The sequence below is a fragment of the Vicia villosa genome, unplaced genomic scaffold, assembly GCF_029867415.1.
Source record: "Vicia villosa cultivar HV-30 ecotype Madison, WI unplaced genomic scaffold, Vvil1.0 ctg.002258F_1_1, whole genome shotgun sequence".
NCBI lineage: Eukaryota > Viridiplantae > Streptophyta > Magnoliopsida > Fabales > Fabaceae > Vicia > Vicia villosa.
This window is the reverse complement of record NW_026705878.1, coordinates 176300-187588: the sequence shown is the minus strand read 5'-3', so window position 1 is coordinate 187588 and position 11289 is coordinate 176300. Positions and strand designations below refer to the sequence as shown.

The 11289-nt window shown below is 42.1% G+C and overlaps 1 long non-coding RNA gene across 1 annotated transcript; it reads right to left on the bottom strand.

The window, feature by feature from the left end:
* Positions 1 to 7933: 7933 nt before the first annotated feature.
* On the bottom strand, positions 7934 to 9344 carry LOC131638307 (uncharacterized). The gene is made up of 2 exons (XR_009294635.1): positions 8946 to 9344; positions 7934 to 8765 (listed from the first exon to the last, which is right to left on the bottom strand). It is a non-coding gene; the product is annotated as an uncharacterized LOC131638307 (long non-coding RNA).
* Positions 9345 to 11289: the final 1945 nt, after the last annotated feature.

Here is an 11289-nt window from a genome sequence, read left to right as displayed (position 1 = left end):
AACAGGTACATTGTTGGTGACCGCTGTTCTTGTTCGTGGGTTACCGCTGTTCTCGTTCGTGGGTTACCGCTGTTCTCGTTCGAGTATACTATTGGTTCCTGTTCGTGGGGTACTATGGTTCTTGTTCGAGGGTTACTTTGGTTCTTGCTCGAGTGTTTCCATTTCCGTGATGGTGACTATGGTTCTGGTTCTATTGATTATGGCCCGTGATCTACGGGAAGTTCCGAATTGGTGCCGAACCTTTGAACCTATGTCGTGTGATTTCTCGGTATCCCGGATGTATCCAGTATTTGTGGTTCCCACCATTTTGCATCATTACATATTTACTTTCCAAAAAAATGATGTACAAAAAATAACTAGCATACATGTTCCTCTCATTTCCAAGGAATTGTATCTTTAAGCCTCGTGTCGAGCTTTTCCATCTCTTGCTTTCTAAAAAAAGAATCAAAACATGAGGATTCCTTGGAAATCGAATGAACATGGCATTGCACGCGTATCCTGCATATCATACATTTCATGCATAACAGGTGTTCAGGATTGAGGATTTCTTATTCAGGCTTGGTATTCTCACCAAACTCAGAGACTTGATTTATTCTTACTGGGTGTTCAAAGATTAGTCATGAAATAACTTTGTGGGGTGACCAAGAAGGAAGCTCAGTTGGTTCTATCTGATTCTCATGTCTTATGCTCATTTGCTTCCATGCTTGCTTTATTTGCAACTGGTTAAGCTCCATACTGTGGGGATGTCTACATATTCTTTGCTTGATGACGATGACACTAGGTGTGAGTTCTATTCTGGCGCACCTGATCGTGATGTTAGTATCTACAAGTCTTTGAAATTGCTTGGGGCTCCCGCACGAGGGATAAGCAAGACATTGTCTATCTTGAGCATTGCACCATTGGCATTGCTCGAATCCCTAAAGCACTTACAAATTTCGTGTGACTTCGCCAGAATCTTCTGCCAGATAGTAATCAAAAGTGTTCTACAAAGACGCCTCTCATTCTCAAGGTTCTGCTTCATATTCCGAGTCACCTCCTTCTCATGGAGTTTTCTTTTCAGTAACTTTTGCTTGTCAACAAAGACGAAAAAGAAAGTAAGAAGCAAGTTGACATAATCCACATGCCTGGTGTTCAGTTGCTTCCTTGCTTGATGGAATTTCAGTTGGTTAAGATTCGTGCTTTGGGTGTTTCTCACCACAGATAGCTCTCATGTTTCCGATGACAATAGCCAGTGTGTTCCAATCTGGGGGCACCTGATCATAATGTCAAGCTTTACAAGGTGTTGAGGTATAAAGAGTCCAAGACTTGCTCAATACAGAGATTTGAGTTTACTCATAATGGTTTCTACTGGTCAATCTCATTTCATCGACTGCAAGTAGAATGTTTGTTCTTCCTCGAGGAAGAAACTCATGAGAATCACTTGCAATAGGTACTGCCAGAGGCTTCCTTCCCAACAACTGTTGTGGGTTCCAAGTCAGGACTTTGATGGCCAAACGGCGGAGGTTGTTGTTGTTCACTGATAGTAATACAAGTTTTCTCCATTCATGATGGTGTTTTTTGTTTCAGCAGCTATATTTAGGGCTCCCGACCGAGGGATAAGCAAGACTCCGTGTTCTTGAGTTCGCATCATTGGCAGCTCAAATCCCTAAAGCATTCACAAAATCCAGTCGCTGTATTTGGGGCTCCCGACCGAGGGATAAGCAAGACGCCTTGTATCTTGAGTTTGTGCACCACTTGCACATACTCAAATCCCTAAAAGCTGAGCACTTGCAACTTCTGTATGACTTTGCCGAAATCTTCTTCCAGGAAGTGATCTTAAATGTTATGACGTAATGCTTGGTGTGTTCTCCACTCTGGGGCACTTGGTTATCTGATTGAAGATTGTCAGACATTCAAAGATAAGGTTCCAGACCTGATTGAATCAAAGGCTATCACATTCGCACCTAAAGGCCAGCATTGAAGTTCTCCTTTGACTTAGCGAATCTTCTGAAGCAACAAGTCCATACGGAGAGGATCTCCTCAACATTGCCAACTACTGAATCATCATGCATGTTCATGTTTAAGCTTTCTTGCTTTGTTCAATACTGTTTGTATATAAAACTTGTTTGTTTTTGAACTATAATCATAATGCATTGGATATGTTTGTCTTGAAAAAATCCCTTCGCTTTTGCTCTTATATATGTTTTTCTTTTTGTGATACCTAACCCTTGTTAATAAAGCATGATAACTCTGAAGGGAGAATGATGAACATAATACCAAGAACCTCAAACGGTATGCTTTCGAGTAGAATCCTGTTGATGATGTACAGGCATTGTTTCAAATCCCCAAACACTGGAGATATAAGGGAGATAGACCCTCGTTAACCCCTCTGAGCCTTCGAAGTAGAAGTTTCTTTTCTATTCAGAAAAACCCTTATTTTTAACCCAGGGGCAGGGTAGTATTCAGTTAACCTGATTGAGCATTCAAAATTCATCAGGAGCACACATCTAAAGATACAATAATGGTTATCCTTCAAAAGGTTGAGGAAAGTCAAATCAACAATGGTTATCCCTCACCTCAGGAGGTTGAGACATCAAATTTATCTCTCACCTCAGGAGGTCGAGACCAACATCGAAGCTGCTATGGTTTATCCCTCACATCAGGAGGTCAAAATATGACAATACCACAATGGTAATCCTTCATCAATCAATGACTCGGGCAGTCACTATGCACTTCCGACAAATCAGAGATTCAGGATCACACGACTTGTTCAAAAAAAAAGAATGAATCAAAAAAAAAAGAATGAAGAAAAAAAAAAGAAAAGCCCGCTAAGTCAATAACTTGAAAACAAGTGACTTAGGCAAAAGTTAGGGCATCCCGCTGGACATCCAAATCAAAATTCAAAAGAATTTGTCCAGGCAAAAGTTAGGGAAACAAAAAAAAAAAAAAAAGAAAAGCAAAGCAAAAGCAAAAAAAAAAACAAGGATTACAAAATAAGAATCCTTAACAAGGAACAAAGTCGTGTGATCAGACACCAAAAACAAAAGGTAAAGTGACGGCCGTGTCCAGAAGACCTCATTGACTCCTCAATCATATCCAAGCTCCTCTTGGAAGATGAATGCTCGTGTCAAGTTAATTGAACTTAGGACTGGAGAACATCACGAAGGGGGTGGGCACTAAATATTTTTGAGCCTAAAAATCTTTTTTTTCTAAAAACCGTGAACCTGACCACGTTACAACCCTCAAAAGTCCTAACTGAAGCAGGGTTAATTCGAAAGCGGACTATACATGAGAATACGGTAAGCTGACTCCTAGGAGATCCGCTAAACGCTTGAGGTGGTATCACACCATCTTTCTTTCTTTCATAAAAACTCGATGTTATGACATCCTTTCAAAAAGTTTCTTTAAACTTCAAGACAAACATGCTCTTTGCATTAGAATTATATTTCTCATAATAAACATTCTTTGCATGTGAACAAGTGCTTAACATCAAGAAAGTTTCCATCATGAACTTCAGATGAAAAGTTTATTCCTCCCAAAGGACATGTTGTCTTCAGAATTCTATTGAGTTGAAGCAAGAATATCTCAAAGTTTGATCACCCTCAGGGGCACAGAAGCATTTTGAATACTCCGTCGAGTAAGTTTTCAATCAATCAGGGGCAATCAGGTCAAGATTCGAAGAATCTCTCAAATGCTAAGCAATCAGGGGCATTCACTCAAGCACAGTCGAAGCTACCTCCAACGCAGGTCAATCAAGGGCATAGTTCCAAAAGTAATGATATTGGGGCAAGTTGGTTTGATAGGCACGGATATCAGAAAGTCCTTACGAGACGAATCTCTTCAAAGTCCTTACAGGCTGGGGCAAAGCAATATACAGTGGCATTCTTTCCTCATCATGAGGTGTTCAGTTTAAAGTTCAGGTGTGAGCTAAACAACTTATGAAGTTGAGAACCTTCGGGGTCATTATCCTCAGCAATCAGAGGCTGAAAGTCCAATCTTTGGCGGCATCTCTTTGCCTTTCAGTGCAGTTTTCAAATCCCTCCTAGAGGTTGCAACCGTTGCTTATTGGTATCCCTCAACCAGAGTCCTGTTATATGGACATCGGTCCTTTGCTTTCCGACCCTCGAGTCGTGAGTTTCCAACCCTCGTGTTGTGATTTCTCTGCTTTCCGACCCTCGAGTCGTGAGTTTCCAACCTTCGTGTTGTGAGTCCTTTTCTTTCCGACCCTCGAGTCGTGAGTTTCCAACCTTCGTGTTGTGAGTCCTTTTCTTTCCGACCCTCGAGTCGTGAGTTTCCAACCTTCGTGTTGTGAGTCCTTTTCTTTCCGACCCTCGAGTCGTGAGTTTCCAACCTTCGTGTTGTGAGTTCTTTTCTTTCCGACCCTCGAGTCGTGAGTTTCCGACCCTCGCGTCGTGAGTCCTTTCCTTTCCGACCCTCGAGTCGTGAGTTTACCTCCTTTCCGACCCTCGTGTCGTGAGTTTACCTCCTTTCCGACCCTCGAGTCGTGAGTTTATCTCCTTTCCGACCCTCGCGTCGTGAGCTTGATCCTTTTCCGACCCTCGTGTCGTGAGTTTGATTCCTTTTCCGACCCTCGTGTCGTGAGTTTGATTCCTTTCCGACCCTCGCGTCGTGAGTTTGATTCCTTTCCGACCCTCGCGTCGTGAGTTTGATTCCTTTCCGACCCTCGTGTCGTGAGTTTGATTCCTTTCCGACCCTCGCGTCGTGAGTTTGATTCCTTTCCGACCCTCGTGTCGTGAGTTTGATTCCTTTCCGACCCTCGTGTCGTGAGTTTGATTCCTTTCCGACCCTCGCGTCGTGAGTTTGATTCCTTTCCGACCCTCGCGTCGTGAGTCTATCTCCTTTCCGACCTTCGTGTCATGGATTTCCAACAGTTGCAGATAGTTGTCATATACACTCCAATGTGTCTGTAGGCCCATTACTTGGTTGGCATCTTTACAATCGATACGAATATGCAGAAACACTATGAAAGCCAATGCCTGTTTGGTCCCTTTGAAGTCAACACTTGCTTGACTCCTTAAGCCCACTTCCTGGTGGCATTCTCTTGGAGAACCAATGCCTGTTTGATACTCCGGCCGATACTTGTTTGGTATTCTAATCCCTTCTTGCCTATCAACCCATCGAATCCAACACCTGTATGGAAAGTTTCAAAGCTCAGATTTCTGACAACCTGTTTGCTCTTGCATTTTCCCGTTATGGGTACATCCTTTTGAGTGCATCGTGTCAGTGCATTGGCGGATCTAGCCAAGTGAGAGATTCTCATTCCCCAGCCGAGTGCATTCAGATAAGGCTTCTTTGTTCCAAGATTCTAATCTCCTCAGCAAAGCACATCTCAATGCAATCTTCGTGCTTCAGAAGCCTCATTCCCCAGTGAAGTGTCTTCTCCCCAGTTGAATCATGATTGATTGGTATCTGATTCCCCAGCAAGCTCTTAATGAGGTTCCTTGCCCGAATGCCTCATTTTCCCCAGTAGAGCGCTTCTCTCTCCAACAGATGGACCTGTTTTCCCCACGAGAGTCATCTTATTCCCCAGTGGATTTGTCTTGACAAAAGGTTCTTATGCCAAGTTCCTTATCCCCCCAGCGGATTTCTTATCTTCTCAGTGGATCATTACGCAGAAGTATTCATCTTCCCCACTTAGTCTCTCCTCAGCAGAGTTTCACTTGCATCCTCAGCAGAATCTGTGTCCTTCAAGGATTTCCCCAGCAGAATGCGTTCTACGCAAGCAAGTTGGTTACTCCTCATCAGAGTCGTCTTCATGACTTGCCCTTATCTCCACATCCCCAGAATGTCGAGAATTTGCTTCTCCAGTGAAGTTGCCAGGGTATTCCCTAAGCAGATAATTGGGATGTTCTAATCCCCAAGCAGGAATTATTCCCCAATCAGAGCTCACGTCTAGATTTGATCATCTCCAGCAGATTTCTGATCCATCTTTGTCAGCTCGCAGTTTGTGACCTTTGGTCACTCTTGTCCTCCCCGCAGAGTTCCATACTCTCTCAAGGACTTCTTCAGCAATTCAGTGCTCCTCCGTTGTTTCCCCAAGCAACGTTCGAATCATGCATCATTTGCATTGCATTCTCTAGGCGTGTAGCGTCTTCCTCCTCGGAAACGTTATTCCACAAACATTCATACATGCATCACGCATACATCACATCATATCTGTTTCTTTTTGCAGAAAGTTATCAAGATACAAATGTCTCCCAGAGAGCAACTCGCCTAATCATTACAGGTGCTTATCCTGATGTCTAAATCAGAAGAAGTTTGTCTCCTTATCTTGACACCGTCAGATTACGTGAAGACATTCCTAATCCCGATGCCCCCAGATCGGTGGAAGATATTTGTTCCTATTCCTGATATTCAGCTCAGTTGAAGGAACCGCCTCCGGATCTCCCAAGATCTTACGAAGGAGCAAGCCCTCTGATACATCAGATCAGTTGGAAATATCTACTCCCTGACGATTTAGTTCGTTCAGAAGAAGAAACTCGTTTGCCTAGTCCTGATGCCTAACCATCAGTTGAGGACGTTTTCTTTACCCGGCGTACACAGTTCGGAAGAAACATCCGTTCCTATCCTAATATCCAGTTTCAGATTAGTTGAAGGAACCGCCTCCGGATCTCCCGTGATCTTACTAAGGAGCAAGCCACTGATATCATCAGATCAGATGGAGATGTTTGCCTGATCGACTTTGTCTTTCAGATGAAGATTGTCCTACTTATTTTCTAGCATCATGTCTAGATCAGTTTAAAGGCATTCTTTCCCCGGCGTACACAGTTCGGAAGAGATATTGTTCCTATCCTGATTTCCAGTTCAGTTGAAGGAACCGCCTCCGGATCCCCGTGGTCTTACGAAGGAGCTAGCCGCTAATTCCCAGATTAGTAGGAATATCTACCTGATGATTTAATTGCATCAGAAGAGATGTCTGCCCAGATTCCCAGATCATGATTCCCAGATCAGAGATACTTATTACCTGTTGATGTCCAGATCAACCGATGTATCTCCTTCGATTCCCAGATCGACTTAAGACATCTATCCCGATGCATGTTCGGAGACATCTGCTACGTCTGATACTCAGATCATTCGAGATGTTCCTTCTCTTGATACCCAGATCAATTGAAGTGTTTTCCCCCTGCCTGTGGGGTTGCCTGTTCCTTCTTATCGCAAGTTGGAGCTTATTTAATTATCCAGGTCAATTGAAGTTTTTTCTCCCTGCTTGCGGGGTGGTACATTCCTTCTTATTGCAAGATGGAATCTTCTATTGATCAAGAGCGCAAATTTTCGAGTTCATTTTGGTATTCAATCTCCTTCCACCTCAACAGTTCGAAACGTTCGTTTCTCACTCGTCAGGTTCAAGAAGTTTGAATAGGGGCAGCTGTTGCACCCCAAAATTTGCCCTCTTTCTCTGTGCTATAAGTTATGGAAGACGTTTATTTCGTCATTCAAAAATTGAAGAAAAATAATAAAGAGTTTCTTGTACAAGGCGCCTGCAATTGTTAATGCAACTGAGATTCATGGGATTTCATGTCGAAAGGTTCTTATGTGCTTCAATTCTTATCTCCATCAAAGAAGTCCTCAAGGCGTTACAGTTATTTGTTGAGGAGGCATCTTTGTAAAGAACATGATATATGACTGGAGGATCCAGTGTAATCGAGGCATCAGTGTTCTTTCTTTCAAATTGATTGGTTGCTTGAAATGCAAATCATTTGTGGTTTGAGAATTGGTGACAAGCTTTCATTAAATTGAAGATTTGGATTCATTAGAGACTACTTATAGCCATGAGTTCTCAATGTGCAAGTTTAGTCGTATTAAAGTGGTATTGAATTGTTTGGAGTCCTGATTACAAAAGCAAAATGCATTCAAGTGCCTCAAGTTCATTTAAATTCTCAAGCAATTTCCCATCATTTTTCTAATCATCTAATATCATTTCTTCATATATTCATCATTTAAGTTTCCAAGCTATTATAATAAAATTCAAAAGTCATTGCAAATATTCAATACATATCCATTACAAAGCAAATATTCAATACATATCCATTACAAAATAAATTCAGTCCATGAGCCAAAGTCCATACATTATCCATATACTCATTTCAAATCCCTTCATCATTCATCAAACTCCAAGTTTATCAAGTCCATTATAATAAGTACACAAAAATACACAGAGTCCCAATCTTCAAGTCAACAAAAGCAATACGGCTCTTCACTTCAAATATAGGAGACCCCGGTTCACTAATGGCATTCGCCGATTCACTCCACCTGAATTTATATCAAGTTCCCTGCATAAACGAAAGAAAACGACGGGAATCAAGAAAAAGGAGAACAGAATTCACAGAGGAGAGAATCGATGTATCGGAGAAAATCAATAACAGAATTGAGAACAAAAAACGTAACAGAAAAGAATCAGAAAAGAAAATCCGTAACAAACTCCTCTTCCATTCTCTCTGAAAACCTTCATCAATCTCTAATCGAAATTCACCCTCGGAAACTCTCTCCACCGATTCTGATCATCACCTCCAATCTTTCGATCTTTCTCAATGATCCTTGACCAATCACAATCACAAAATCAACCTTCAATCACAGAACCAAAACCAGAAAACCAATCATCTATTCATCACCACTTGCAAAATTGACAGAAGAAGAGAGTTCGTAACCGAACTGATAACTCTCCCTTCTCACGTTCAACATCGCTACAACATCACGTCCATCTATTCTTCGACGTCAATCGGCAGAAGATCTTCAAGAGCTGCGTCTGAATCTTCAATCTTCGTCACCTGCAAATACAACAACAACTTCATAACAGAAAAGATCAAAAAAAACGTATCAAAACCTCAACGCGGACACTCTCTCGGAACCGTTCTTCATCATCTTCAATTCGATCAACAACATCACACAAAACATAAACGCAAACTCAGAACAGAAAGAAAAAAAGAAGAAGAACGGATGAGGCTTACCTGAGCGCGTGAAGCACCTCTCAGATCTCTCTTCATCGTTATCACGCCGTCAAAGAGATACTGGACTTCTCCGTTAGATTGAGACGGAAGCTTGCGATTGGAGATTTACAAGATATGAATCGGAAGGATCGAGAGGAGGAAGGAGATGTAGTGCAAGGCGGAGGTTTTGATCGGAGAAGCTTTTACCGGGGGAAGGATGGCCACCGGCCGCCGCGAGTTGTTTGAAGGATGGAGAAGAAGTTTCCTCTGAGTGAACTCCATGAATCACACATAACTCACGTAAACCTAATTCCCCATTTTACTTTTGTTTTGATTAACAGAATATAATTGTGATTAGTGGAGAATTAAGTGAAAATCTGGTTGATTAATTGTGATTAATTGAGCTTAATGGATCTTTAATATGAATAAGAATCTGATTAGAAAATTGATAATCTGAACTAAGTGTGGATCAACACAAGACTCTTGGGCCTCCCAAACGAATTACTATGCACACCTCCCCTTGGTCCATTGCACCATTTTTTTTGACTGAAACTGTGACAAAAATAACTCCCTTGGGCCTCCCTGTTTGGGCCTGCGCCATTTCTGATAATGCATACCTAGTTCCAGCAATACACCCCCCTGTTTCCATGTTTTGTGTTTAGATTTAATTTTCTTTTTGGTATTTTCTTTCTAGATTTTTTTTAGAGACATAAAATGACATAAAAACAATTACATTTGATTTGACTTTTGCATGATAAAAAATGAATAAAAACATGTAATATTTCTTTGTTAGATTTTAAATGCTTTTGTTACATAGTTTTGTTCTATTATTTTTAGATGAAAATGTCATAAAAAACAATTTAATCTTGTTAGATTTTCGTTTAGGATTTACTTAGAATTTAATTTCTATTATTTTCTATGGCGGGTGCGTGCCTCCTTGTTATTACTGATTTGGTTGTTGAGATGTGCGAGGTACTTCGAGAGAGCCTTTGATTGCTATTTGACTTGCTTCGTGTTCCACTTTATTTGTGGGACACGAATTCACTTCTGATGCGACTTGATTTGCATCGTGTTCCACTTTATTTGTGGGACACGAACTTATTCCCGAGGCGATTCATCCGATCTCTCATTCATTGAGATGTATACTCCTGTATTGTCTGGATTGTATTTCTTGCAGGTTGCTTGTGTGGTTGTGTTTTATACGCACCACATAGCGGTTGTGATTTATTTTCACATCGCATCGCTTTGACGCTTATGCTGGACTCCTGGCTTTGCTGGATGTTAGATTACGTGAAGTTTCTTAGTTCTGCTTGCGTTGTTAGCTCACTGCGGATTCGCTATCCGCTCGGTATCTCCTTGTCCCTTTTACCGCTTTCTCGCATCATCCTATAACATGAGAAGTAGGATTTAGGCATGCATCTGGCCAAGCCCTCGAAAGAGGCTCTGTTTTTGTTGGTGTGTTTATATTTGTGCTTTGCGGCAGGGAGTCACGGTGTAATAAGTCCTATATGGCACTCCGTTAAGTCCTCATGGAAGGCACGCGGAAAGGGTTAGCAATCAACCCCCGCCTAGTCTCATCGAGTCTGTTCAGTATGCGCACGGTACGCGTTGCTCGCTTCTGAACCTGCACAAGATCTTGTTATCGAGTATGTCAGGAAAAGGGTTCATGCAGTCGGACCCCCGCCTTTCCTATAGCTCGCGTCGCTCGACGATGATGCTCGGTGTACGCACGCACCGTTTTCCTTTATGATCCGTGACGGCTTGGTTGCTGAGAGGGGTCCGCCCGCTTGTCTATGGCCCGATCATTTTCCCGAGGTCTAATGCTTGGTTGACTTGGGTTGAGTTGCTCCCCTTGGCTATGGCGGGACCGCTTTTCTACCATTCGGTCAGTACCGTTGGTTTTGTTTGCTTTACGAGCGGATGCTCGTTTGTGTGCTCATTGTGTGCTTTTGCCTTTTCCCTCGTAGGTTGATAGCTTAGCTTAGACTTGTACCCTTTGTATGATAACATTAGGTAGCAAGCTTCCCCCCTTAGCTTAGGTCTTCCTCATGCATTCTTTAAAACACAAACCACACTCTTTGATTTTCTTTTCTTAAGAGCTTGTTATTTCCGCTCCATTCCCAAGCATAAGTCTCCAAAGGTCGAGCAGCGGAGTGCGAATGTAACTCGTTCACCTAAAAAACACAAAACAAATAGAAATTAGTTAGCCGAGCTACGGTAGCTCTGATTCTGCAAAACAGATACGTAGGCAGCGGGGTAGGGCCCGTGCGAGCATAATCCTTTCTTTTCCCTACATTCTGCATTCATTTTAGTCCAGATTAGCGTAGATTTGTTACACACCCATAGATTTAGACACTAGCGTGGA